This window comes from Ceratotherium simum, chromosome 11 (assembly GCF_057802395.1).
Source record: "Ceratotherium simum simum isolate JZ-2026a chromosome 11, ASM5780239v1, whole genome shotgun sequence".
NCBI lineage: Eukaryota > Metazoa > Chordata > Mammalia > Perissodactyla > Rhinocerotidae > Ceratotherium > Ceratotherium simum.
The window spans coordinates 20,708,864-20,730,765 of record NC_141910.1 but is presented as its reverse complement, the minus strand read 5'-3'; the positions used below and the strand labels follow the sequence as shown (position 1 = coordinate 20,730,765).

Here is a 21,902-nt window from a genome sequence, read left to right as displayed (position 1 = left end):
AAAACTAGTAAGCAGTCAGGGCACGGTTGGAAAATCAAAACTAAGTTTATATTTACTTAAATAGATATCACTCCACCATCCTGTTTATTAAGGGGACTTTACCACAAGCCCTATGTGCATGTGAGTGTGTGTGTGAGAGATTCGTGTGTTTAACAGGGTACAGGGGATGCCAGCTTCCTGCCCTTAAGGGGCTGAAAAAAATGGGATCAATGGAGAAGGGGAAAACAAACATCTGCTGAACACCAGGCATGCCATGCACAGCAGTGCTCCAGCTCCTCTGCCAAATGGCCTAGATTAGAAACCCAGCTCTCCTGCTCACCAGCTGGCTAAACTTAGCCCAGTTATTAACACCTCTGCTCTCAGTTTCCTGCTTTCAAATGTGGATACCAGTACCCACCTCATGGAGCTGTGTGAGGATTACATGAGTTAATGCATATTCCCAGGGGTTAAAGAGAGCCACAGAAGCTTTGCTATTCCTCCTGTTAAACAGTGGAGTCTATTTCCCTTCCCCTTGAGCCTAGGCTGTCCCTGTCACTGGTTTTGACCCTGTGATCAGCAGAATAATGACCCTCCCCCCCCAATATGTCCATGTCCTAGTCTCCAGAACCTGTGAATATATTACATTACATAGCAAAGAGGAATAAAAGTTGCAGATGAATTAAGGTGGCTAATCAACTGACCTTGAGGTGGGGAGATTATCCTGGGTTATCCAGGCGGCCTAATGAAATCATAAGGGTCCTTAGAAGTGAAGAGGGTGGCAGGAGAGTCAGAGTCAGAATGACACAGGGTGAGAAAGACTTGACCGTCCATTGCTAGATTTGAAGATGGAAGGGGCCACAAGCCAAGTAATGTGGGCAGCCTCTAGAAAACAGAAAAGGCAAGAAAATGGATTCTCCTCTAGAGCCCCCAGGAAGGAACACAGCCCTGCTGACAGTATTGGTTCCAGCCCAATGAGTTCTATTTTAGACTTCTGATCTCCAAAACTGTAAGATAATAAATTTGTGTTGTTTTAAGCCACTAAATTTCCAGTAATTTTTTGCAGCTGCAATAGGAAACTCAAATAGACCAATAGAATGAGGCAGAATTATGCTGGGGATAGGCCTTAAGAGATCTGTAGTTTCCAATTTCACCCCTCTTGGAAGTCAGCTGTCATGTAAGCAATCCAACTATGGTGAATTGCCATGCTGTGAGGAAGCCCACACTTCCCCGGGGAGGAGCACCAATTTGTCAGACATGTGAGTGAAGCCTTCTGGGTCCTTCCCGCCCAGCCCAGCCACCAGCTGAATGCAGTGGAATAAATGACCCCAGCTGACACATGTGGAGCAGAACCAAACTGAGCCTGCTTGGATTCCTGACCCACAGAACCGTGAGTAAATGAAATGGTTGTTGTTTCAAGCCCCCAAGTTTTAGGATTGTTTTTTATGCTGCAATAGATAACCAAACTCCGGTAAAACATCTAGCAAGGTGCCTGCCATTCAATAAATGTTGATTATCATTATACCAGTTTAGTTACACATCCATACACTTCTCAATAACTCTGCTAAATGGGTGTCAGTCCATTTGGGCTGCTATAACAAAAACACCATAGACTAGGTGGCTTATAAACAAATAGAAATTTATTTCTCACAGTTCTAGAGTCTGGAAAGACCAAGATTAAGGCACCAGCAGATTCCGTGTCTGGAGAGGACTGGTTCCTCGTTCATAGATGGCTGTCTTTTTACCGTGTCTTCACATGGAGGAAGGGCCAAGGGAGCTCTCCGGACTCTCTTTATAAGGGCACTAATCCCACTCGGGAGGACGCTACCTTCATGACTTAATCACCTCTCAAATGCCTCACCTCAAAATACCATCACATTGGGGATTAGGTTTCAACATATGAATTCTGGGGGTACATAAACATTCAGTATACAGCAGTAGGTATTATCCCATCTGTGATAGTTGGGATTATTGTTGAACAAATATTCCCTCTTTTCCCCTCTCACTGTGAGCAGAGGGTACTTCCTACACCATTGATGTTGGGCTTGGCCTTGTGATTTTGTTTGGCCAATGGGAAGTTAGCAGATGTGACACATGCAGAGACTTTAAACGTACCTACGCAGTGGGGCTTCCTCACTTGGGCTTCTGCCATTGCCATAAGAAGATGCCCAGGAGGCCTGTAGGTCTCAGAAGAGTGAGAGACGTGTGGAGCAGAGCCACCCAGCCACCCCACAGACCTGTGAGCTTGGTAATACATGCTCACGGTTTATGCCACTGAGTGTGGGGTGGTTTTGATGCAGCAATAGCTGACTGATACACAGTCTTTAGGTGAGAAAATTGAGGCCCAGAGAACCTTGTGTAAAAACAAGACAAAGCCCATGGAAATGTTCATAATAAGGGAAGTTTTTTATTTAAAGAGCCAAATGCGAGTCCCTGCACTAGTTTCCTAGGGCTGCCATAACAAATGATCACAAACCGGGTGACTTAAACAACAGAAATGTATTCTCTCACAGTTCTGGAGGCTAGAAGTCTGAAATCAAGGTGTCAGCTGGGCCACGCTCCCTCTAAAGTCTCCAGGGGAGACTCCTTCCTTGCCTCTTCCTAGCTTCTGGGGTTTCCCGGCAATCCTTGGTGTTGCGTGGCTTGTTGGCGCGTGGCTCCAATCTATGCCTCCATCGGCAAGCGGCCTTCTTCCTCGCCTGTGTCTGTGTGTCTGATTCTCCCTCTTCTTTCTCTTAGGAGGACACCAGTCACTGAATTTAGGGCCCACCCTAATCCAGGATGATTAATTTAGCTAACTGCATCTGCAAAGACCCTATTTCCAAAGAAGGTAACATTTTGAGGTTCTGGGTGGACATGGATTTTAGGGGAACACTATTCACCCAGTGCAGTCCCTCTGTTTAATACTAGAAAACTAGATACACCATTAGGCAGTCTAGCTCAGATGAGAGCTTCAGGCAAAAATTCAGAGGGGGAGTGGTTTATACCTTGAGGGGAACAGGTTGGGAAGACCTTGGGTAGAAGAAAAGACTGAGCCTCTACTTAGATATTTCATAAATCTCCAACAGATTTGAAGCTACAAAAGAACGTTGTTGAATGCTATTGCTCTTGGTCAACCATGAAGGTGAATGTTGCTCACTTTGAATAAAACTCTCAAGTGAGCTCCATTTTAGGAGCTCACATGATGAGGCACCATTTTCTATCCACTGGTTTTCTTGCCAATGCCTTTTATGATGTGCTTCTGCCCTGATGAGCCCCTCACTGGAGGTGGGGAGCCCCTGGACCCATCTCCCTAATTCCTGCTCTCTTCTGGGAGATTTATTTATGGAGGAATATATTCCAGAAGTTTGAGATGGGGCTAGCCCCGTGGCTTAGTGGTTAAGTGCGCACGATCCGCTACTGGCGGCCTGGGTTCGGATCCCGGGCGCGCAGCGATGCACCGCTTCTCCGGCCATGCTGAGGCCGCGTCCCACATACAGCAACTAGAAGGATGTGCAACTATGACACACAACTATCCACTGGGGCTTTGGGGATAAAAAGGGAAAAAAAGGAGGAGGATTGGCAATAGATGTTAGCTCAGGGCCGGTCTTCCTCGGCAAAAACAGGAGGATTGGCATGGATGTTAGCTCAGGGATGATCTTCCTCACACACAAAAAAGAAGAAGTTTAGGAAAACCAATGTGCTGTGTGAATCTTGGCAAAGCTACTTTCAAATGTCTACAATCTGGCTATTTCAAAATCAAATCTATGCGTCGACAAGACGAAGCTTGCAATCTTCACCAAAGACATCGTGCATGCCAAGTTCAAAAGTATAAAATACCGCTTCTCAGAGTAGTTGATCCAAACACAAAACAGAATGTTAAACATTATTCCTGTCCAAAGTCCCACTGGCTCACATTTTCTCTAACACGCCTGGGCTCTGGAAGCAGGCAGATCTGGGTTCAAATCCCATTTCTGCTACTTAGCAGTGATAAGACCTTGATATGTACCTGCTCTGAGCCTCAGTTTGAAAACCTACAGAATGGTCCTTATACCCACGTAGGAGGGCTGCAGTGAGTATTAAGTGAAAGAGCAAAGTGTAAAATGCCTAGAACAGAGCCAGGTCTGTGTCATAGGTCCTCACAACGCTCAAGTGTTCAGTTCTGTTGCCCTTCTCTTCCTGCACAGACGTGGGTGCCGATGGACAAGGATGTGTCAGCTGTCATTGACCTCAGGAGAGTCCCAAGTGTCAGGATGGTGGGTCCTTCTCTTCTAACGCCAGATTTGTCCTCGGTACATACAAAGGGCGGGGGCAGGGAGACACCAGAGTTGGGAGTTTGGGAGGAGACTGGACAATGCAAAATCTAGGGAAAAAAGAGACACAAAAGCACTACGGAAAGAAGATTTCTTTTTTTTCTTTGGTTTGCAGTGGGCTTTCTGTCCCTCATGAAAGGAAGGCAAGGCAGTGACAATCCTGTGGAGGAAGAGTGGAAGAGAGAAGGCTTCCTGGCTAAGGCGGCAGGCATGAGGAAGGGGCCAGAAGGGGTCCGCCGGAGACTAGAAGAACAGCTCAGGCAGGAAGAGCCTGAGCTGTCCACTCGGGCCCAGCCGAGAAAGCAGGGCAAACCAGAGGAGGAGAAATGGAGCAGTGACAGAGCTACCCCGGTCACTGGTAATAGGAAGTGGGGCCTCTGCATCTGGCCATCTCATATAAGAATTAGAGCTAACATTTATAGAGCACTTACCACGGCTATATATCAACTCATTTAATCTTTATGACAACTCTACCACGTGGTTACCGTTATTACCTTCTCTGAGGCCCAGAGAAGGTGTGGTTAGCAGTTCCAGGAGGTGATCCAGTGATCCTTGCTCCTGGTGTTACACTTCCCTCCTACGCTGAATTAGGGCTGCCCCCGCCCCCGATTCTTGCCTGTGACCCCGCCTCCGGAGGACACATCTCTGCAGCTCAGCCTTTAGCACCCCTTTGCACAAGCTGGTGGCATTTGCCTTTCCGCTGTAGGTAGCAGATACTGAGAAACTCCTTCCTCACCCTGAGGCCCTGACCCAGCCAGGCCTGCCCCTTCCCACCTGTCCTCTGAGGGCTGGGAAGGGACAGGTGTGATTCTGGTAGTGAAGGAGGGAGATGAGGAGATTACCCCAACCCCCAAATATACAATTCTTCCTGCTGTCAGGGAATTAAAAAGTCTTAAGGAGATAAAGCCTTTTGTTCTATAGTTATGGCAGGTAAGAAATTTAAAAGGCAAATACCACTAGGAGAAAGAAGTTGACACTGATGAACTCACGCTAAGTCTAAACGATTCTGAGAGCTGAGTTCAGAGCAGGGAGAGACCTGGGGCTGGAGGTGAGGGATGAAAAGAACCTGCAGAAGGAGGAAAAGGCAGGCAGAAGGGGAAGGCTTGGTTTAATCAAAACCAACAATGGTTCCTCCAACTAGCCTTATCTGGAAGAGCTCTTGAGGTCCGTCTTCTGAAATCTGCAGATTTCAGCCAGGACAATGCCGGGTAAGCAGCTGACTGAAGGAAGGGGGTGGGTGAAAGTAGTTGGATTCATTCGCCGGACACTGATTTGCCAGAAAAGGAAGTGGGGGTGTCAGGGACATTATTTCCACTTCCTGGATACATATTCAAACATGGAACAAGTGAGTCCTAACAGGACAAGGCAATAGAATAGGCGACCACCCCCGGTGGTACCACACCCAGCACATTTCTGAATAGAGTAAGAACTAGTAGTAATATTTTTAAGGCTTCCAGAGAGCAGTGCCTAGTTGTCGCCTTAAATCTAAAGGAAAATAAAGATAGCTCAAGAATACCTTTTTTTAAAAAAGCCAGCTCCAAAAAGGTTGGACACAACATCTTTGCCTTTAAATAAAATTAAATAAGTTGTGATATATTCGAACAATGGTCTATTATGTGACCAGTAAAGAAATCTGGCTGCTTTCTATGTAGTGGTATGGAATGATCACCAAGATAAATGTGAAAAAAGACAGAGGCAGCACAGTCGGGAAAATATGCTACACAGTGTGCAAAATACATTTTACTGCATTTGTGCAAAATAATAACATCTGTATTCTTGTATGTGTGTAGAATGTCTCTAGAAGAACACAGATGAATGTGTGTGAGTTACTAAAAATAATGAGATTATAAGTCAGGAGAGTGATTCTTCTTGTGGGGGGGACATGGGGGTTTTCTGGGGTGCCACTAATCTTCTGTTCTTGACCTGGGTGCTGGTTACGGGACACGTTCAGTTTATGAGCGCTCATTTGCCTGTGCTTAAGATTTGTGCCCTTTTCTATGTTATATTCTGATACAATTTTCAAAAAAATTATTTTTAATAACAAATAAAATAAATAAATAAATAAAACAAAATAAGAAAAATAAATTTTAAAATAATTTTGAATAATGTTGAAAACATAACTCCAAACTCAGGCAATCCAAGAGGTTCTCACAGCCCCTTTCCCAGCAGATTAGGCCTGACTACTACCCACACGCCCAGTCCAGGACAGGGGATGAAAGAGGCTTACGTTTCAACGTTCCCCAATCTGGCCTCATTTACTCTTCCTTCACACTGACCTCAGCCTCTTGTTTATCAATTGCTTCAGGACTTTTTTTTTTTTTTTCCAAAACAGATTAAGCCACAGTTGTTCATCTGTTCAACAAAGTCTGCCCGCTGTGCAATCTGTGGCTCTCCAGGGCTGGGGTGTTGAAGAAAACCTGGGGGCTGTGAAACAGAAGGGGAGTTGTTTTATTTCATGCCGGTACTTTTCAGTGTGAGCAAGCATATTTCTTGTTTAAAAAAAAGCGGAGGGGAGGCGAACACTTAATTCCTTGATCCCTTAAATTGAGGAGAAAAAAAAAAAAACACGCAATTTTCCTCATACAAGGTGGTGATATTTTTCCTAAGGGGGTCACAGATTGCCCCAGAAAGAAAAAATCGAATTTGACCTGCCGCGTTCCCTGCGAGGAAAGTTGGGTGTTTGCCCAGGAAGTTCAGAGCAGCAGCCAAGATTCACTCACATCTGGGATATATGACCTCCTGGAGAAGGGGCAGGAAGGAGCCTGGCATTTATTGATGACCTACTGTGTGCCAGCCCTGTGCTCGGCACTTCCACCATTATTACATTCCTATCACAACAGCTCTATGAGGTAGAGACTGCTATTTTGCCCATTTTACAGAAGGGAATGAAACCTCTGAGTGGTTAAGTATCTCACCTGAAGTCATACTCGACGCACATCCCAATACGTAGTGACTTAAAACAACACTTGATTGGGGCTGGCCCTGTAGCGTAGCAATTAAGTGCACCCGCTCCGCTGCTGGCTGCCAGGGTTCGGATCCCGGGCGCGCACCGACGCACTGCTTGTCAGGCCATACTGTGGCGGTGTCCCATATAAAGTGGAGGAAGATGGGCACAGATCTTAGCCCACAGCCAGTCTTCCTCAGCAAAGAGAGGAGGATTGGCATGGATGTTAGCTCAGGGCTGATCTTCCTCACACACACAAAAAAAGAAGAAAAAACAACACTTTATTATTTTTGCTCATGGTTCTCTGGAGCTCAGCTGGGTGGTTCTCACTTGGGGTCTCTCGTGCAGCTGCAGTTAGATGTTGGCTGTGGCTGCAATTATCTGAAGGGTCTGCTAAGCAGGATTTCCAAGCACAACTTTGCTGAACAACTGCTGGCTGGGGCTGTCACCCAGAGTGCCTACACGTAGCCTCTCTGAGAGGGACTGTTCCAAGAACAAGCATTCTGAGAGACCCCAGCAGAAGCTCCCAGTCTTCTTCTATCCTAGCATCACTTCTACTGCATCCTCCTGGTCAAAGTGAATCACAGGCCCAGCCTAGGTTAAAGGACAGGGAGAATAGATTCCATCTCTCAATGGGAGGAGGAGTGGGAAAGAATTTGCAGCCACCTTTAATCTACCACACCTAAAAAGTGGTGAAGCCAAGACAGCCTGACTCCTTCCTTTACAGTCACCTTAAGGCTTAATTATGAACACACCCAACTATTGGAAATGGCCATTATTGATTCTGGTGTTTGAAAAAGAAGTTAGGTGGCAATATGAACACCACTTAGATACATCTTGTTCAAGATGCCAGTGCAGGCTGCACCAAGCTCTTCCAAGAAGGGCCCCAGTCTTCCCACTGCCCACAGGAAGCTGCTGTCTTTTCTAACAAAAGGTGAGCGTCTCGGGAACCACTGAGCCCAGTGCCTGCAAAGCTTCAGAGGTGCCAGGCGTCCTTCCTTCTAAGGTGGCTGATTCTTCCACCATAAGATGATGGGCACTGGTTGAATCTGGACACATAGGTTAGGAGTTCTCTGGAGGCTCTCTAATAAGCGCTATTTGGAATCCTTAGCAAAGGTCTCTGAGCTTCAAAAATAACTTTTTACCATGGTTCCTTTTAGAAGTGATAGCCCCAGCCATGTTCCCTTGCCACCTATCCTTGGCTACTATCCTTGCAGTAACCCACCCTCTCCAAAAATCCATCTGCATGCCCATCTTTGGTTCATCTCTGCTGTTGCGTCTTAAGCTTCTCCAGATTTTTCTGCTGTGCTGTCTGGCGCTATGAGGCTAAGGTGCGAATGGGCTTCACTGGGGTATGAGAAAAGCCCAGTCATCCTGGAGCACCAAGGTTCAGTCAAGGCAGGTCAGTGAGGGAGCATTCCATGGAAAATTGAGGTATTCTCCCAGGAGGGACTGGAGAGAGAGTTTCAGCCCTTTTGCACCCTTGCAGTTTCAGTCATTCCTCCAGCATTTCATTGGTGCCTGTGTCATCAACTAACCGCCCTGAGTAACTCAAAAGAGGTTTCCGAAGCACTTGATTGTTTCTTCAAATGGTTTTTTTAGTTATATTAAGAGATGCAATCACCAACCGCCCTGAACCAGTCCAAACCCCACCACAAGAGCAATGCCTGCATAGGCCTGAGAAGTGCCCAAGACATTACTTTTGCTTCATTTTAATGTTAAGATCTCCACCCCAAGAGGAGCTTGGGCCTTATTACCGTAGCATTCGATGTATGGGGAAGCATGTTTTCCAACTGGGTCTGCTGGAGTGAATACCCACCTCCCCCTTATGAATATTCATTCCCCATCTGAAATAAAAGGCCCCTGCTTTCCCTTGCTCGGAAGCCACAGCTCTGGAAATAATTCCCCGTGGGCTCCTTATTTGCTGCAAATAAATCTTACTTTGTGTGACAACTACTTCTGGTGAAGGCTTTGATTTCAACTCACCAAGAAGCAAACCCACTTTGGTTCGGTAACACCTGGGTGGTGCCAGGCATTGCCTTCACCTTCTTGTTCTCAGCACCTCTCCCCTGGCCTCACCTACCTTTTCTCCTCTGAGAGGCTCCCAGACCCCACCTCCAGTGTAAAGCCTCCTGCTTCAAGTATTCATTGAATAAAGAAACTTTACTGTTAAATTTTAGAAAAACATTTTAAAGTTGAAGGGAGCAGTTGAAGGGAGTTTAAAGAATCTGAATGCTGCAAATTGGAGAGTTTAAAATCTCATTACTCTTTAGACATAGGCCTTGAAATGGCCTCAATCAATATTTATTGAATGATTAAGCAAACTTTACATTCACACTGTTGGTAAATAAAAGGATTTTTCTAATAAGCTAATCATTAAAACAGATTGCAAGAGACAGTTGGACTTAATTCAAAGGAGAGTTCTCAAACCTTTTGTTTTATCCATTCCAAATAATAGGCTTCTTACAAATTTCAAGTGTGCCCTAGGTATTTGTTAAAGAAAGTCTAAGACTTGTCTCTGTTAGACGAGATTTCATATCGGCTGTGTTGGCGCTTAAAAGTAATAATATTGAATGTCTTTTAAATAGCCCTTCTCCAGACTTTTTTACCAATTCAAAAAGATCTTCACCCCTTTCACCCACCATACCCCAAAAAGTGTCCTGGCAAAGAAGATCTTAAGAACACATCTTAGTGTCTTCATCTGTCAGAGATCATAACGGCTCCCGTATCATAGAATGGTCATTGAGGAGTAAATAAGATTGTGACAGGAATATATTTTGAGAAACTTACAAAAAAATTTTTTTTATTCTATATTTATTTCCTAGTATCCCTTGCCCTTCTCCCATTCAGTCTGTAGTCTTTCCTTATCACCTTGAAGTCAGTAGCATTTATTGCCTCAGGGGAGGAGTGATAAGGCAGAAAAGCTACAACTACTTAGGAGTGGTAAGAATGAGGCCTTTTGAACTGCAAAAATTTAACCCTTGAATAATTGAAGCATCAAGTTTGTGCCTTAAATATTAGAAATGGAACAACAGAGGACTAGGTGTCGGGAGAGAGGGAGAATCTCCCTCTGCCCTTTTCCTTAAGGTTCTTATGTCTGGCCAAATAATTAACAAGACAGGTTAGCAGGAGAAAATAATACCAAGTTTAATAGCATGTATACATGGGAGAAAGCAGGGACACTGCGTTTCTCAACACAATAGCAGAAATTCTCGTCTTAAATACCATGTTCAGCCAATGACAAAGGAGGATGTTGGGGGTGGGGGGAGTCAGTTACAGGAGATTACCACTAAAGCACAGTAAAGAAGAGTAAGGTTTATTATGCAGATTTAAGGCCTCACCTTTTACATTGATAAGTTTCTAGAGAGGAGGTCATCCCCCCTCTTCCCAATACAGAGAGGGAAATACCTTTACAAATGGAGATTTCCCTTATAAATGTAAATGTCTGTCTGGCACCTCCTTACAGGGCCATCCAAAGAATGTGGCCAGAGACAGAACTTCTGATAAGATGGGCTTGTTGGTGCCTTTTCTCTTGTAACATCTATTTTACATTATATTTACAGCCATCATGATAATAACTCCTTCCTGAAACAGATCTTTTGTTTTAAATTCTTTAGGCAGTTAGTGGGGGAGGTCAAATGTCCTCAGAGAAAACAACCAAGGTACAGAGATAGATTTCAGGGTGGCCAAATCTTGATCTCCCACATAGGCATATAGGGATTATCAAGACTATGGAAGGGAGTAGAGAAGCTGAGGAGAGGCAAAACATTGGTAGTAGGGTCCTTTCTGAGACAGGGGCTTGCGCCCCTGAGGGGGGAGGTAGTGGTGTGCCTCCTGGCTCCAGGGCAGAGAAATCTGTCAGGCAGAAGGGTTGAGCAGGGGTGGGAGTGTTTGGCTCTCTCCAGGTGCTGGAAACAGTGGTTTGACTCTGTGAAGTGGGAGGTGGTTCTGAGGTAGCAGAGAGAACCATGGCTTCAAGGTGTGGAGCCAAGGAGCAGCGCAGGCAGGGGCCTGATGGAATGTCAAGTCCCGAAATTTGGGTTGATAAAGTTCATACAATGGAGGCCGCCCCAGTGGCCCGGCCCATGTCACAAATCTAAACCTGTCAGCCTGCACTTACGGGAAACACCTGCCACGGAAACCTAACATACACCAATCACAATCCTCCAATTCAGCTTCAGCTAGCGACCTTACCCTAGAAAACAGGACCTTCAAGCCTTATAAGGAAACCCCTGACCTCCCAGCCAATCATGCCCTGTGTCCGCGTTGCCTCTTCTAAGGCTCTATAAAACCCACTCTTGCCCCAAATCCCTCGGGAGCAGTGCTGCACTGCTTGTGAGGCCTCTACTCCCCCATCCATAGATTGTTTTCCCTTGAATAAAGGACATCAAACTCAAGTTGTTTTATTTTTGTCATTGACAGGAGGTAATGGCAGATGCCGCTATGGATAGATGAACACCAGGACATGGAGTCCCAGCTACTCCCATCGCCTGGGGACTTAGGAAAAACCTGGGCTAGAGCAAGCGCCCAAATCAACTGAAATGACGTTCCTGCAACCCAGAAGAATGGGCATTCAAAATAGAAATTAAAGCCATTTATAGAAAAAGTAAATTAAATTGCATTATTCAATTCCACATATCTCATCCAGACCTTGAGATTTGCCCCCACTCTAAGATAATGCATGTAAGTGCCTGATATGTAATATGTGCTCAGTAAATGCTAGCTACTATTATTATTAACTTTGATCCCAGGACAAGACACTGAAGAAAGTCCTATTACCTTCTCTTAGAGAACCAAAGAAGGAAAGGAGGTTCACTTTATTCCTGCCAAGGAACACTCAGGTTAGTACTATGAATGGTCATGTGGGAAAATGGGCCATCGACAACTCAGAGAGGCCAGCAGTGGACAGTCTCCATGACTGGTAGGGTAAGTTCCTCTTTACTTTTCTTTTCTTATGATTGAGTTGACTATTTAGGGACTTCTATAGACACTACTGGGTATTCATCTGTCAGCTTCCTTTTGGGCACACAGTGAAACTATACTTCCCAGTTCCTCCTGGAAAGGTAGGTGGGATCATGTGACTAAATCTGGCCAATGGAATGGGGCAGAAGTAAGAGATGCTACTTCTTACACCCTAAAAGCCTCTCGTGTGGTCCTCTGCAACTGGAAGCAAAGTACTCTGAGGACCCAGGAGATAGGCAGAGCCACAGATAGGAGGAGCTTCTGTTCCTGAGAAGCCTGGGAGGAGAGCCATAGAACTAGGACCCTTGGATTGGACTGTTCCTAAGTGAGAAATAAGCTTTCCTTAGGTTAAGCCATTGAAATGTGGGGGCAGGTTGATCTAGCAGTCAACCTTAATACACACTGTATAAAGGTGAGTTCCTTTCAAATGTGAACCTCTGTACCCCCACTTTCGAGCCCTGTCATTGCACTCAGCCATTTCAAGCAGGCTTCCCAGAAGTCAGAGGCTGAGTGAGTGTAGCAGCAGCTTACTTGCCTCTTACATGTTCTTTGGGATTCAGGCATTTAAAAGAGTGAGCATGAGATGGTTTCATTTTAGGAACTTGAAAATCCTAGACTGGGAGAAGTTTAGAAATGGAAGTCAGGGCTGGCCTGGTGGTGCAGTGGTTAAGTTCACGTGCTCCACTTCCGTGGCCTGGGGTTCGCTGGTTCCGAGCCTGGGCGCAGACCTATGCACCACTCATCGAGCCATGCTGTGGCAGCATCCCACATAAAGTAGAGGAAGACGGACACGGATATTAGCCCAGGGCCAATCTTCCTTAGCAAAAAGAGGAGGATTGGCAACAGATGTTAGCTGGGGGCTAATCTTCCTCACCAAAAGGAAAAATAAGTGAAAGGCACATTTGTAGTCATCTGGTTAAACCATTATAACAAGTGAGGAGGAAACTGAAGCCTGGGGTGCAAAGTACTGACTTAAGGCCATAGGCTGGAACCAAAATCAGCACTCACTTCTTCAGAGCTCCTTCAATGTGCTTGTTGATACAGCTGGATGTCCAGCATAGCATCCCATTAACAACTCAAGCTTTAGAGTTGAACCAGACTGCGTTAAAATTCTGGCTTCCCCTCTTACCAGGTGGACCATCTCAGGAATAGCATTTAACATCTCTAAACAGCATTTAACCTCATCTGTAAAACAGAGATAATAATAATAGTACTTTCCTCTTAGTTTTGTTGTATCAACTAAACAGATTAATGCATTTAGAGTGCTTAGCACACATCTGACCCTAATAAAATTTTATGATGTTAGTTTCTGCTGTTATTTAAAAGAATACCCAAGTTGTATAAAAACAATGCAGCATCCTTAATAGAACAACATCCCACAGAGCTTGAGCATTACTTCCTCTGTGAACAGAACTCTGCATTCTCTAATCACGCTTTTGAAGGAGTTCAGGACATGCCGCCCAAAAGTATGCTGTTTTGGTATATTGATTATTTTGAGCTGAAGGCACTTGAAAAACAGCAAATGCAGGGAGAGGTTTTCTCTGAACTCCCCTTATCTGCCTAAAGACAGATCCTCCAAAAGGAACTCCATTGTCATAAATCCCCTCCCTGGGAGTTTCATCAACCAGGGAAGATCAACTCTTATCACAGGAGAGGAGACTAGACGTCGACGCCACACCCAGACACACTCTGCCACAGATGATCATGTCTCCTATCTAGTCTTCTAAGGGCCCATTCATCTGTCCTAAAAATCATTTACTCTCCCCTAAGAGACGTGCATCCCCCTCCCCTTAAGATGGCATATAAGTTCTGAAATCCCACTACTTTTTTGGGTATTCACCTTTTTTTCTCCTGTGATGCCCCTGTCCACTTTGCTTTTTGTAATATTAAAAATTAATAAATTTGTATACCTTTTAATCTGCCTGTTGTCAGTTTATTTCATAGACCCAGCTATCGAACCTAGGAGGGTAGAGGAAGGTATTTCCCCTTCTACACTTTATTCAGGGCATTGATTCCTTACCTTATATGCCTGGCTGTCTCCTCTACCAGATAGTAAATTTCTTGTTGCCTTATCTCTTTCTGTATCCCTCAGGGCATAGGAGTATGATTTGCACAAAATAGGTGCTCCCTGAAGCTTGTTGGGGAGCAGAGCCCAGCATGGGGAAGATGAATGGAAAGAATTTGTGAGTCTCTAAGATCACCAGGCCCCATGCCTGTCTCCTTCTTCAGGGTTCCAGCTCCTGCTTTGATGAAGAACGCAGCCACTCCTGAATAGCTGAATGGTCTTTATTAGAGAAGACCTTGACCTTGATAAGCTCGAGAGAAGGTGGTGGGCCCCAGAAATGCCTGGCCAGTTCTGGCCACCAGCAGGCTCTAGTTTACCGGGCTCTTGCTGTCTCTAGGCTTCATCCTCAGGATAAGAACTGCTTCATGAAAACCAGAAGACTGGAAACTCTTGGTAAGTCTAGCTCCTTGTTCCAGGCCTTACAGTTCCCATTTGAGTATACCCTGCCTCTAGAGGCCAGCCTTGCTTTCAGAATCCTGACTATTTCACTCTATATCAGCATCCCCAGAGCAGAGAGAGTTGGGGAGCATGGAACTCAAATTCAACTGACTGTAGCTCTGGGAAATGGGAAGATTTGAAACTAATTCTCTTAAGACTCAGTCTCACTATTTGTTGATTGGAATTTGAGGATTATCTGGGTATATCAAGAATTTCCCAAGGCCCCTTCAGCCTACAGGCCCTAAGAGGACCCCATTAACAGTAAAAATTCACATTTTCTTGGCTTAGGCCCCCACTTGCATAGCCCAGAACCTCGGCCTCCTCTGGTGCTAATTTTAGGAGGCCTCAGGAGCACACGAGTTCACAGTCTTGGCCTTTGAAGCCAAGGTGAGCATTGGCACTGCCACTCTTGCCAGAGGCTGTGAGGTGGCTGAGGTCCCAGCCCAGGGCACCGACGCTGGGATCCCAGGCTGCCAGCCCTAGAGATCCCAGCTTTACAGCTTTCACCCGCTGAAGTCCTCACTACCCAGTGAGCCATGCCGTGTACCCCTTGAGATGGAGTGAAATGGACCTCTTCCCACATGGCATGGGGGCCACTGAGCCCCCAAGTAACCTCCGCCCATGCTGCTCTGTGCAGTTCAGACCCAAGGCCAGATCCTGTCACCTGGCAGGCCTGTGAATACAGTGGGGTGCTTGGCTAAGCAAAATTGATTTTTTTTTAGCTCTTGAAGAAGCAGTTTAAGGGCTGCCAGCTGCTTCCGGGGCTTGGTAGAGGCAGGAAGTCATCTTGGAGCAGATTTTCTCAGTTCTAGGAAGATACTTGGAGTGGCCCCTCTTGGTCATGCAAATGTAAAGGCTAAGAGGTGCTCCCTGCCCTGGGGAAAGGGTGCAGCAAGATCTTTCGTGGAAGACAAAGGCCTCTTTACCACCTTTATATGCAGAGTTGATCTTGTAGGGGAGGAAGGACTATTCCTCTACCCTCTAGGTTCTTCTGTCTGGTCTAAGAATTAAACTGACATGAGACAGAATAATACGGGAAAATCAAAGTTTAATGACATGCATATATGGGAAAAAACCCAGGAAAACTGAGTAACTCGCCAAAATGGCTGAAGCCACTGCCTTAAATACCATCTTTAGTTAAAGACAAAGGAGGATGTTGGGGGTAGTGGTTTGGGACTTCAAAGGGGAGGAAGGCAATTCACATGGAGATGGAAATTTACAAGCAAATGTTTGGTAAACAAATGTTTGCTGGGCCATCTATGGACAACATGACCCGAGAGAGAGAGAACTTTGATAAAAAATGGGCTTTTCTGGGTGCTTTCCTGCCTTCCTATCTACCACACCTAGAGTTCTCTATGGTGATAGCTCCTTCCTGGGATAGGCCTTCTGTCTTAAATTCTTTTAGGCAGTTAGAGGGGGAAGGTCAAAGTTTCTTTCTGAGTCTTTTGTTCTTAAAAATAATCAAGCCAAAGAGACACATTTTGGGGTCGCAAATTCTGATCTCCCACAATCTCAAGGAAAAGAAGTTGCCAATTTGCAAAAAAGCCCAGAACTTTCTGGAGCTCAGGGATGTTGAGGTGGCTAATTAGGCAGGAGGTTGCCAACAGGAGCCCACCTCCAGCGAGGCAGCACTGGATGTGACCTGGGATCAATCAGAAACCGTGATGGTACCAGAGCTTGCCTGATCCTGCCACCTCTTGGCTTCCTCAGCTGCGCTGTTGAAGCCTGACTGAGAACAGGGACAGCGCATGAGCCTCCAGACCAGAGTCTCAAGCCTGCTGCATGTTAGAATCAGCAAAGGAGCATCTAAAAACTACGGATGCTGCAGCACTCAAGCACCACACACCAATGCTCATTGCAGCATTATCCACGGCAACCAAAAGGTGGAAATAATCCATGTCCCAGATGAATGGATGAACAAAATCTGGTATATCCATACAATGGAATATTATTCAGCCTAAAAAAGGAGTGAAAGTCTGACACATGCTGCAACATGGATGAACCTTGAGGACATTAGGCTAAGTGAAATGAGCTACATGCAAAAGGACAAATATGTATGACTCCACATATACGAGATACCTAGCATAGGCAAATCCATAGAGACAGAAAGTAGAATGGTGGTTGCCAGAGGCTGGGGGGAAGACAGAACGGGGAGTTATAATTGGATGGGTACCAAGTTTCAGTTTGGGATGCTAAAAAAGTTCTAGAAGATGGATGGTGGTGATGGTTTGCACAACAATGCAATGCAAATTTTGTTATGTATACTTCACCACACACAAAAGAACAATACCAGGGAGGTAATACGGGACTTTTCTTGTTGTGTCAGACACAGCTGAGGCCCCCATATTGAAAAAGTAGGTGACAAGAACACCCTTTTTAAAGAAAGGTGCTGGACCTTCTAGGCAGGACATAGATTGAAAAACAAAAACAACTGAGGCAGGGGTGGGCCCAAAACCCTAAAAACAAACAAACAAACAAACAACAAACAAAAAGCTCACCGGAGTTCTGCCTTTCTGAACCCAAGGGGCACTCATCTTCAAGTGATTTGTTCTGAATGTTAGTAGTGAGGATACTCGATACTCAATACTTGGGAGAGAGTGACCCTGGAGTCCTGGGCATTTCCCTTCCCCTCAGGCTAAGTGAGGGGACCCAGACTGCCTGACATGGGTTTCCTGTGAAGGGTAGCAGAATATGCCACCCCAAAACATGCCAGTTTGGCATAAGGATTATTTTGAGCTGAAAGCAATTAAGAAGAAGCAGATAGGAGAAAAGCTCTCTGCTCTCTCCCCATTTGCCTAAAAAAGCAGGATATAAATTTGTACAGGTGTCCCCCTCCTCTCTCTATCAGGAAGGTCAGAAGTTAATCACTGAGACTACTTTAGACCCTTATCAGCCCAGAGACAGCACCAGAGGTATCTACATCACAAACCTTGCTAACAGGAGCCCTTAGCTATCATTACTTTCCCCATATATTTGCCTTCCCACAATTTGTCCTTAGAATTCAAAGTCCTTTTCCTTTGTCTTGTCACTTCTCTAAAAATTTATTGTTCTTTCGTTCTTTTGTCATCTCTGAGTGCTCCAAGTGTATGTGCAATGTACATGTTAATAAACTTACATTTGTTTTTCTCTTGTTATTCTGTCTTTCGCCAGTCTAATTTACAGAGTCCCAGCCAAGGAACCTAAGATAGATAGAGGGAAGAAAGACTTTTTTCCTCTCCTCTACCAGCAGTTGGGAAGACTAGAAAAGTTCGAAAGAGAGGTGCTGGCTGCCCCCGCTCCTAATCTGATGGGCCTTGATATTGCAGAAAGGGGCCTCCGGAGGGAGTAGAAGCTTTCCACGTCTCAAATATTGATCTGTGGTAGTTACCCAGGTGCAAAAATTTATCAAGCTGTATGCTTAGGATTTGTTGCTTTGTTATATTTAAGTTATAGTTCAATTAAAAAAAACACCAAGTGGGGCCGGCCCGGTGGCGCAAGTGGTTAAGTGCGCGCGCTCCGCTGCGGCGGCCCGGGGTTCGCCGGTTCAGATCCCAGGCGCGCACCAACGCACCGCTTGTGAAGCCATGCTGTGGCGGCATCCCATATAAAGTAGAGGAAGATGGGCATGGATGTGAGCCCAGGGCCAATCTTCCTCAGCAAAAAGAGGAGGATTGCCATGGATGTTAGCTCAGAGCTGGTCCTCCTCACAAAAAAAACCCCCCAAAACAAAAAAACACCAATGGCCAAGCTTATCCTCCAGAAATTCTAGATTTAAATTGTCTGGGGCAGTATTTCTAAAAGACATCAGTATTTCTAAAGCTCCCCAGTTCGTTCCAATATGTGGCCAGCATTGGGAAACACAAGTGGGGACCTCACAGCATACCCTTGTAGGGGCTGCTAGTGACTGGTCTGTGCCTAGCCTTTGGAAGCAGGACCACCCTCTGTGGACTACCTGAACTCCAGGGACAATTCATGGGGTGGAGGAGAGGAGCATTATAATTTGTGAACTCCCACTTGTCCCCCACTATCCTTCTAAGACCTCCCTCTCCCCTCTCCCAATACAAATCAACTTTGCAAATCCACCCTGCTGGCCACCCCCCCCCCCCCCGGGAATCATCAGTTCTGCCTACATATCTGAACCCCAGTGGCAAGGACCTCTGTATAAAAGCCACAAGTCCAGGGCTTCAGCCCGCAGTGCCTCTGGCGAGAGCATCACTTTGTGGTAAACCAGGGAGCCAGAGGTTTACAACTGCAGGAAATCGGGGCCCACGGCTTCAACCTGGCATCCAGACACATGGCCTACAAGGAAGGGGGTACACAGAGAGGCAGGTGGGGGCGGACACAGGGTTCCAAGGACACTGGAGAAGAATGAGTGCGATGATTTTGGCTGGGGAGCCCTGAGTAAATGCAATGTGCAAGTTTTGTGACTACGGCCTGGGGAGTCGTTGGAATGAGTATTTATGGCTGTATTTTTCATGGAGCTTGGCTAGAAGTCTTCAGAAATGAAAGATTTTTTGGCACCAGAAGGCTTGTGCCAACCAGCATATCTCTAAATTGAGGGGTGAAGCAGACAGGCCCTGGGTTACTGGACACTAATTTCATGCCTCGGCATGAAAATTCAAGCTTCTGAGAACGGGTTCTCACAATCAGACATTTAAAAATATCTAATGAATACCAACGAAGAAAGAAAAAAATGAAGCGATGTCCACTCAAGTAGCCGTTTAACGGCAGAAAGAGAGAGCGCGGAGCTCACCCGCGGGGCAGCCCACAGCAGAGACCCCCTTTCCCTTTTTTGACGGTCAGGGCCACCCTAAACCACTACCAGTTTTCCTGAATCACTTCTCAAAGTCTCCTAAGCCATCAGGATACATTTGAAACACCACCTGTACTGCTCTGGAACCGTCCCATCTTTGCCTCAGACCCCACATAGGAAAGCCAGACCCTCTTCCCCTCCTCTCAGCTCTCGTCTTTCTCCCTTTACGATCTTGGTCTCGGTTGGCCCTGCCAGCGTCCCTCCACCCTCGACATAGTTTCACTTCTCTCATTTGTATTGTTTTCTTTCTCCTTTCTTCTTCATCTCCTTCCCTTTTCTTCTGTACTTGAGTCCCCAATCCCAGTCATTTTGTGCCACCCTTGTGATTTTTGCATATCCTAATATTTACTTAATTTTTTTGACATTGATTTTTTTTCTCTCTTGGCTCCCTTTTAAAAGCCTAAATAAACTTACTTTTAAAAGAAACTTTATATCAATGAAAAACCAGTATCCCTTGCTATAAATAAGAGGAAATCATAAGACAGTAAAATAAATACAACAAAAACAGAGTAATGGTGTTCAATTCTAGCCAGATACTGTTGATGACTGCGGGCTCTGGGCTGGAGGCCTACCTACACTTAGTTAAGAGAGGAGATAGGACATGTTAAGAGAGGTGTTGAAGACAGACTAGCACCAAACGGAGGCTTTCTCCTTCACATAGTCAGAAGTGACACAGTGTTATTTATTTAATGCCATGTCCTTAGATCCTTTTGTGTAGCCCAGGATATCCGGGTGGGAAGACCACTCTGGTGCGTCCTCTGTACCCTAACCTTTGTCTTCTCTCTCTCATTTCTTCCCTTTTCATTCCTTCATTTCCTCCCATCTCCTCCTCTCTTTTCCCCTCTTCTTTCAGTGTGGTAAACAAGTACTTCTGTTATCTTCAATGTATTAACTACTCATGAGAAAAAAAAGACAGGGAAAAGAACTTAAACTGAGGAAAGATGACCCAAAGAGGCTCCTAGCCTGGCTGCCTCCCGGCTCCACATAAGCCTTGGTTCCAGGGGCTGGCCCTCTGCCTCTCCTCCAAGCCACACCCTGCTCTCCGAAGTGGGTAGGACTTCTTCCCTGACATAGTTTTTGGATACGATGTCAAAAGAGGAACACTAATCAGTGAGTGGAGATGGAGGGCCCAGGTCAGCTTCCCTGGGCCAGCCCTAGCTGCCATCCCCGGACATACTGTCCCCCCAGACAAACCCAGAGAAGAGTAATTCTGGTTGGATTCATTTGGACACAGAAACACTCATCCTGCAGCTATGCACCACCCCACACAGTGGGATGGCTAGGCCTAGGGGACGTGGTATGACACTGCTATAAGGTAAAATCATGACTTGCATAAAAATATAAAAAATAAACATGTATTAAAGAATTTATTTTGCTCAAATGATATGACAGAACCAGGCAGATAGATGTTATAATTGGTTCAAACGAAAAGTTAAAACAGCACAAATTTACATGGAGTTAAGGAATGCTGGGATGAATTGCAAATGAAGACAGAAGTGGGTTTTTTCCTGCCAACGGAGTGGGGGTGGGAAGAAGTCAAATCTCTACCAGATAGGACAGAATTTACATATCTGTCAATGACCTACAATTTACAGAGTTGCAAAACAGTTTAAAGATAATGAACAGGCTTGAATCTCATAACCCTGGAGGGTGTGCAATAGATAACACATATAGATGATTCAGTTTTCTGCTGAAACACAAAATTGTTTCTACATAAAGTTCTCAACTCAAGGGAGACCCCATTCATTTGATGAATGCTTCCTTAACACCAGCTCCTTTGAGAGTAGCCCCCTCCTCACCTCAATGCTCCGCCTGGGGGGGGGTGAGAGCTGGTTTTACAACAGGTGGAAGGAGCACTGGGTCCTTGGGTTCCAGGCGTGACTCCCCGCCATTAACTAACAGCAGGAAGAGTACGGGCCTCGACCAAGTCACCTAACCCTCCTAGGTCTCTTCTTTAAAATGAGGGGTGACAACTATGGGTACTCTCTAAGTTTCTCTAGCTCTAAAGTTCTAGAATTCCAGGGAGTAAGAATATGTTCATAAATCTTAAACGAGCCCAAGGACTTACCGCAAGTAAGTGGCAACCCACAGGTTGATTCATCCCTGGCCCGGCCATCTCAGTCACTGCCCTGGGTTAAGGGCTAGTAGGATGCTACCTTTAGGGTTCCTGCTTCGTTTGTTTGGTATTCCTACCCATCCGCCTCCCAGCGCCACTCTTAACAGTCTAGGGCCCCTGATTAGTACTGTCGTTTTGATTAACTGACTGCGCTCTCTTTCTCCTTTTCACGTGGTTTTCCAGGAAGTGAGTGGCTGGAGGGGGAGACTCTGCCGGTCTTCGAGCGGCTCCTTGTGCCGATCGCCCTTCTCACTCCAGAGTCGGGGTTTTCCTCCACTTGTGGGCCGACGAAACGACTCTAAACGTGATGTGCGGAC

General features: G+C 45.7%; 1 long non-coding RNA gene across 2 annotated transcripts; it reads left to right on the top strand.

Moving 5' to 3' along the window:
- The first annotated feature begins 5,357 nt into the window (after positions 1-5,357).
- On the top strand, positions 5,358-21,902 carry LOC147915943 (uncharacterized). Of its 2 annotated transcripts, none has more exons than XR_015553639.1 (3): positions 5,358-5,476; positions 11,635-14,632; positions 21,769-21,902. It is a non-coding gene; the product is annotated as an uncharacterized LOC147915943 (long non-coding RNA). The 2 variants fall into 2 exon arrangements; XR_015553640.1 differs by lacking the exon at positions 5,358-5,476 and having other exon boundaries at positions 10,442-11,895; positions 12,002-14,632.